This window comes from Sapajus apella, unplaced genomic scaffold (assembly GCF_009761245.1).
Source record: "Sapajus apella isolate SASKATOON/1434 unplaced genomic scaffold, GSC_monkey_1.0 scaffold43, whole genome shotgun sequence".
NCBI lineage: Eukaryota > Metazoa > Chordata > Mammalia > Primates > Cebidae > Sapajus > Sapajus apella.
In genome coordinates this window covers 15,820,572-15,827,560 of record NW_022436983.1, presented here as the reverse complement: position 1 = coordinate 15,827,560, position 6,989 = coordinate 15,820,572, and the positions used below count along the sequence as shown (strand labels likewise).

The 6,989-nt window shown below is 52.7% G+C and overlaps 1 protein-coding gene across 6 annotated transcripts in view; it reads right to left on the bottom strand.

Moving 5' to 3' along the window:
- Positions 1–6,989, bottom strand: part of EPHB2 (EPH receptor B2) — a 208,428-nt gene that overhangs the window by 183,622 nt on the left and 17,817 nt on the right. The window lies entirely within an intron of this gene.

Genomic DNA, 6,989 nt, shown 5'->3' with positions numbered 1-6,989 from the left:
TAAGCCAGGATTTGAACCCAGGTCCATCAGAGCCCACACTCTTATTCACCATACAAGATACCAGAGGCTGCTCTGCTCCTGAGGGGTGCACAGGCAGGAGCTCTTCCAGTCCTCTCCCTAGTCCTGTTCTCTGGGTATATTCATTTCCTAGGGAGTCCCAAGTGCCCGACAGGAATCATTCGTCTGTCCCGGGGTAGGGGGAGGATTTCAAGGAAAGCAAATTTCCATTGAGGGAAGCCAAATGAGTCCAGCTTGAATTGCAGACTTTCCCATCACATAGACCTGAGAGACAGGCTCTACCCAGGGCCTCAAATCAGACCCCTGGGAAGTGGGAGAAGGCGGCTCCCTGCTGAAAGGTCTGAGGTTGCTTGAAACCCTCTTCTCAGGAGCTGTTCCTGCTCTCAGGCCTGGGGTAGGCCAGCAGTCTTTTCCAATGGTGGAAAGTATGGACTCTAAACTTCCTTAGAGGTCCTGTTTCTTCTTTTTTTTTACACAGAGTCTCACTCTGTTGCCCAGGCTGAAGTGCAGTGGTGTGATCACGACTCATTACAGCCTCGACCTCCTGGTCTCAAGTGATCCTCCAACCTCAGCCTCCCAAGTAGCTGGGACTCTAGGAACACACCACCATGCCTGGCTAATTAAAAAAAAATTTTTTTAGTAGAGATGGGGTCATGCTATGTTGCCCAAGCTGGTCTCGAACTCCTGGCCTCAAGCAATCCTCCTGCCTCCCCTTCCCAAAGTGTGCTGGGATTATAGGTGTGAGCCACCGTACCCAGCATAGGCCCTAGTTCTTAACAATAGTCTCAGGGAGATGCTCCCGCACCATGCCCCCCAGGTCACAGGAGTCGGTCAAGCTGGTTCAAATCCCGGCGGTGCAGCCTTAGCCTCACCCTCTCTTAAGCCTCAGTCTCCCTACCCTGCAGGGGTGTTCTGAGATAATGTATGTAAAGCATCAAACACCCTGTTCAACACAAAGCAGAGGCTCAATAAAACAAAGCTCTATTCACTATCATCAGCACTGCAACGCAACACAACAGAGGCTTGGAATCTGTAAGTCCCCTGAATTTGTGCATGAAAGTATCTGTGTGTCTCCAACTTTCCAGGAGGGGGCAGTTCATAGCCTGCCTTGAGAAGGCAGCTTCTCAAGGGTCTTCATGACACCAAAGAAGTTAAGAACCACAGCAAAATAATATTGATGTTCAGGCTGGGCGTGGTGGCTCATGCCTGTAATCGCGGCACTTTCGGAGGCCAAGACAGGCAGATCACCTGAGGTTAGAAGTTTGAGACTAGCCTGGCCAACGTGGTGAAACCCCATCTCTACTAAAAATACAAACATCTGCTGGGTGTGGTGGTGCCCACATGTAATCCCAGGTATTTGGGAGGTTGAGGCATGAGGATCGCTTGAACTCGGGAGGCAGAGGTTGCAGTGAGCTGAGACTGCACAACTGCACTCCAGCTTGGGCAATAGAGCGAAACTCGGTCTCAAAAAAAAAAAAAGAATACTGATGTACTGGTGGTACTTTATTGGGTGTATATATCTCTGGGCTTCGGTTTTTCCGCTTTGAGACTGGGGAGCCTACCCTAACTGTCTCACAAGGATGGTGTGAGACTTGGGTGAGACTGGAGGAGAAAAGGATGCTGTGAACTACTCTGGGCTGTGCGGGGGGGTGGATGGGAGACTTATCCTGCTCCTGCCAAAGAGACAGCCAGGGCCGGGTGTCTACAGGCTGGGCCACAGAGGCAGCTGCTCCGAAGCCCCCTCACAGAGAGGCCTGAGAGAGACACGAGCCTCCTGCCCCAGCCCAGGCTGGTCCTAGGTGGGGGGCCCAGGGCAGGATCTGTCCTTCTTGACTGAGAAGCTCCTGACAGGGCCTCCCCTGTGGCCTGTGGGCTGGGGTTTTGCTTTTGGAGATCAGGAGGCCAAGAATCCAGTCCTGGGTTCAACTTCTAGCTCTGTCCCCACCAACTCCTACCAGCCTGATGTAGTAGCATGTCATGAGCATGGGCTTTGGACTCAGAGAATCGTGGGTTCAAATCCCAGTTCTGACACTTACTACTTTGTAAAATCGGTCCTTTAAAATGACTGTTAACATGAATGTTAAAATTGTGTAACACTAATATTTTCATCATTCATATTGTCACACATCACTGTGTGAATTTGCACAGGTCCTTACCCTCGTTGGGTCTTGGTTTCCCCATCTGTTAAAATAAAGAGGTTGGTTAGAAAGGCAGCCTAGGCCAGGAGCAGTGGCTCACGCACTTTGGGAGGCTGAGGTGGGCAAATCATTTGAGGTCAGGAGTTCGAGACTAGCCTGGCCAATATGGTGAAAGCCTGTCTCTACTAAAATTATAAAAATTAGCCAGACGTGGTGGCAGGCACTTGTAATCCCAGCTACTCGGGAGGCTGAGGCAGGAGGATCACTTGAACCTGGAGGTGGAGGTTGCAGTGAGACCATGCCATTACACTCCAGCCTGGGCGACAGAGCGAAACTCCGTCTCAAAGAAAGAAAGAAAGAAAGGAACGAAAGGAAGGAAGGAAAGAAGGAAGGAAGGAAGGAAGGAAGGAAGGAAGGAAGACAGGCAGGCAGGCAGCCTAGGAGGGGGAACATGCAGAGAGTCTGGTCAGTCCTGGATTAAAACTCAGGAAAAATCCACTTTTATCTCTTTGAGCCTCAGTTTCTTCATCCGTGTTAAGGGTCTCATTCTTCATTTGTATTCAACAGACACTAGCTGATTTTTTGTGTGTGAAGTGCCAGGTCAGGACTAGGTGCTGCTGGTAAAAAGATGGTCCTACCTCTACGTTACGGGTCATGGTGAGAACCCCTCCCAGGAACGCAGGAGGAGCCACAGAGATGGCAATGTGAGCAGGCTTGTAAGCTGCAGAGTAGCACAGTGTCAGCCGCTGTTAACGGACCCTGGAGGGCCTCCAATTACAGACCAGAAAATAAAGCAGGGAGGTCCCTAAATATTTACCTGCTAGACAAAAATAACCCTCTTAGCAGAGGCACTGAAGGCAGCTTTAGAATCCAGACATTTGTGTGTGTGTGTATATCTGTGTGCACACGCGCACTGGGGGTGTGGAATGAAATGAGGTCATATGGAAATGGACTATTTTTATTTCAACAAGGCATTTTAAAAATACTCTTAATTATATGAAGATGGGGAAAGATTTTCTCAAAAATTAAAGAGAAGAGTTAGAGCCGCCCTCCGGCCCCCCACGCGCTTCCCCAAACCCTGCTCTGCCTCCAGGCTTCTGCTCCCATCTCCTCTGGCCCCTCACCTTTCCCAGGCCCCCGCAGCTCTTGGCTCCCACTCCTGGGAGGGAGTTGGCCCACACATCTGGGCAGAAGGGAGCCAGAATTCGCAGAGCCCCACCCTCTAAGTCCTTTCCAAGTGGGTTCTTATGTCATCCTCACTCTGGGAGGCAGGCCCTCTAATTCCCACTGCACAGATGAGGGGGAGCTCATCACCTCTGGAGCTAAGGAAGGTTGTGCTCCCAGGCTGAGGTCACACAGCCTGTCAATGGTCTGTATGGCCCGGAGCTGAATCTCCTCTGCTAGAGGGGGCCGCCTTCCAGGGCAGCTGCTGCTGAGGTTCTGCAAGTCCTGAGACCAAGGGATCCTTAGGACTGCTCAAACCAAGGACTAGGCAAATTCCTCTTGGGTGGGACGAAGACTGGGGCACAGGTCGGACAAAAGCCTTCTGGCCCTGGCTTCTGTGCCTCCTTCTTCTACACAGGAATGATGGTGTTTTTTGTTGTTGTTGTTTGAGACAGTCTTGCTCTGTCACCCACTGCACTGCTGGAGTGCAGTGGTGTGATCTCAGCTCACTGCAACCTCTGCCTCCCGAGTTCAAGCGATCCTCCTGCCTCAGCTTCCTCAGTAGCTAGAGTTACAGATGCACACCACCATGCCCAGCTAATTTTTGTATTTTTAGTAGAGACAGGGTTTCACCATGTTGGCTAGGCTGGTCTTGAACTCCTGACCTCATGATCGCCCGCCTTGGCCTCCCAAAGTGCTAGGATTACAGGCGTGAGCCGCCGTGCCTGGCTGATGGTGGATATTTATTGGGCACCTACTGTGTCTCTCTCAGCCACCTACTAAGGTAAGGACTGTTACCATCCCCATTTGACAGATAAGGAAACTGAGGTTCTAAGAGATGAAACAACTTGTCTACGGTCATATCTAGTAAGAGCTGGCACCAGGACATGAACCCGGCTGGTGTGGCTGCAGAACCCCTCAGTGGTCCGCTGTCCCCCAGTACAGCCCCCAGCCCAAAAGAAGGAAAGGGACTTGTGCACAGTCACTCAGCAAGTCCTGACAGGGGCCCAGGCCAGGCTCTTCTTGCCCCTCTGTCCTCTATTCCCTCCAGAATAATCTAGCACATGCTAGAGTCACCAACCTGGCTGCCAGGAGATTGCATTGTCAATACATAATCAATTTACATTAGAAAGAAAGAGACATATGCTTCCATGCCAAAAATGCCAACAGAGCCTCCTGGGGTGAGTGGGGGCAGGCCAGAGTGAGAAGACATTTAAGGTCCATTTTCTCTCCACCCCCTGTGGATCCCCCAAACTACATGAGGCAACCTGGGGAGCAAACCCAGGGCTACGTACTGACAGCGCACCACCGCTCCCTTGGTCCAGCCGCTGCCGTCTCCTGTCTGGACTCTGTGGTGGTTCCTCCTGTCCCCTGCTTTGCCCCATCCCCCACTGTCTGGCCTCTCATGACAGTCAGAGTGGTGCTTTCTGAACCCAGGTTAGATCCTGTCACCTCCTCAAAACTCTGCACTGCTCCCATCTCACTCTAGGTAGAAGCCAAAGTCCTGCCACGGCCGGTCCCTCAGTGTCACCTGCTCCCATTCTCCCCGGACCTCCCGCTGCAGCCACACTGGCTGCCTTACACACCCCATCACAGCGCCTTTGCCCAGCTCTCCCCTCTGCCTGAAATACCCTCCCCCAGGTATCCCTGAGCCCCCTCTCTTGCTTCCTTCTGGGCTCTGCTCAAACACCTCCTCTTCAGAAGGGCCTTCCTGATCCCCTCTTCCCGCTGGCCCTTCCATCTCTGCTGCGGTTTTCTTCTTAACGCATCCCTGCTTCAGCTACTCGCTGGATATCTGGCATCAGTCCTGCCCACTAGAAGAAAACCTCCATGGGGCAGGACAGTCCCTGCTGCCCCCTGTAACTTGTCCACAGCCACACGGCTGGTAAGAGCTTTGGATATCGAGACCCCCAAAGGCCAGGGAGCCCTGACACCTCCCACCCAAGTGCCCGGAGAAGTGGGGGAAGGGCCACCTGGCTTGATATCCGTTGGATCTGAGTGCACGTCTGTCCCGCTGACTAGCTGTGTGGCCTCATCAAGCCACCCCCACCCCCAGCTCTGAGTATTAGGAACCTCATCTGTCCATCCAGGACAACAATACCAGTGGGACCTTCCTCCCAGGGGGCTGTGCACAGCCAGTGTGTGAGCTCCCCAAGGCCAGGCCCATGATGCCTAATTCACCTCAGATCCCATACCCCCACCCTGGGGCCTGGCCCCGTGCCAAGCCCCTGCAGACTTCAATCCCACTCTGTTCAATTAAAGGGAGATGACGGATGTCACAGCACTCTGCCAACTGTCACCCAAAAGAACAAACAGAAACATATCCTCCTTTCACTCATCTGAGAGCCGTGCATTCATTCATTCATTCTTCCAGTCAACATATATCAGTCGAGCACTTACTAAGTAGGGGCCGGGTGCTATACTAGGTGCAGGGAATCTGGTGATGAAGCAATTGGACCATGGTCCCTGCCCTTGTAAAGCTGACTGTCTGGTAGGGGAGGTAGAGATGTTCAAAGCAACAAACTCATCATTTTAAAATTACGATGGTGACAAATGCAGCAAAAGATGGGCCCACGGAGCTATGCAGGCTCCTTGAAGAAGCAGAGGATGGGTGAGAATTACCTGGGTGATAAGGGAGCAGCATGCCAGCTAGAGGGACCAAGCAGTGCAAAGGCCCTGTGGTGGGAAGAGTCTAGGAGTTGCAAGAAACTGAAAGGGCCAGAGTGGCTGGAAGCCCTAGGCCAGAGTGGGTGATGGACATTAGGCAGAGTGGGAAGGAAGCAGACTGCGCGGACCTAGGGGCCGTGGAAAAGTGACCCGAAAGCAACGGGGCATCATAGAAACACTCTGGAGCAACAACATGGCTGGATCCACAATCCAGTCCTGGGTCACGTTCTAATAAAAGTCTGTGTGTTTCTCTCTCCCAGTGTGGCTGTGGTCCGAAGTGTCAGGCTTGAAATCTTAATTTGGAGGTGTCAAGACAAAAGTCCTCTCTTTCCAGCATCTCATGCCCAGGTGAGAATGTCCACCCACCTCAGGACTGAGCATCCAAAGCTGTCTGGGTGCCCGCTGGCTGAGGTCTACCTGCTGACCAACAGCACAGATGTCACAGAGAATTAAAACCTGCCCAGAAATTCAGGAACCTTGGTGCAGCTCCCCCTGTGATCCTAACTGGGAGGCATTACCCCGAGTGAGCAGATTATCAGGATGTGTAATTTCTGGAATAAACACAGCTGTGTTTGTTTCTCCACGCAGCGCTCCAGACAGAACGGCAGCCTGGCCCGCCGCGTGCAGCTGGAGCCTCGCACCTTGGGACGGATGCCGTCAGGGAGCCGAGAAAACACTCCTCCCGCAGGCCACTGGGAGCTGTCACGCAGGCAGATCTGCATGGAGGCCAATTCAGGGCCCTTGAGGAAGCAAGTGACGAGACTTCAGAGGTACTGGGGTCCAAGAGGGGAAGTGAGCATCAGGACACCTCCAGAGGCCTTGTCTCTTCAGGACTAGGGGGCCATGATCAGGCAGGACAACTGGCCCTCTAAACCATGGGAAGATCATCCCTAGTGTGATCAGTCCACGTAGGAGGACCATGAAAAGGTCAGAGTCCAGCCCTGGAGCTTTCCAGGTGGGAAAACTGAAGTCCAGAACAGGAGAATGGGGAGATTCGGGTGA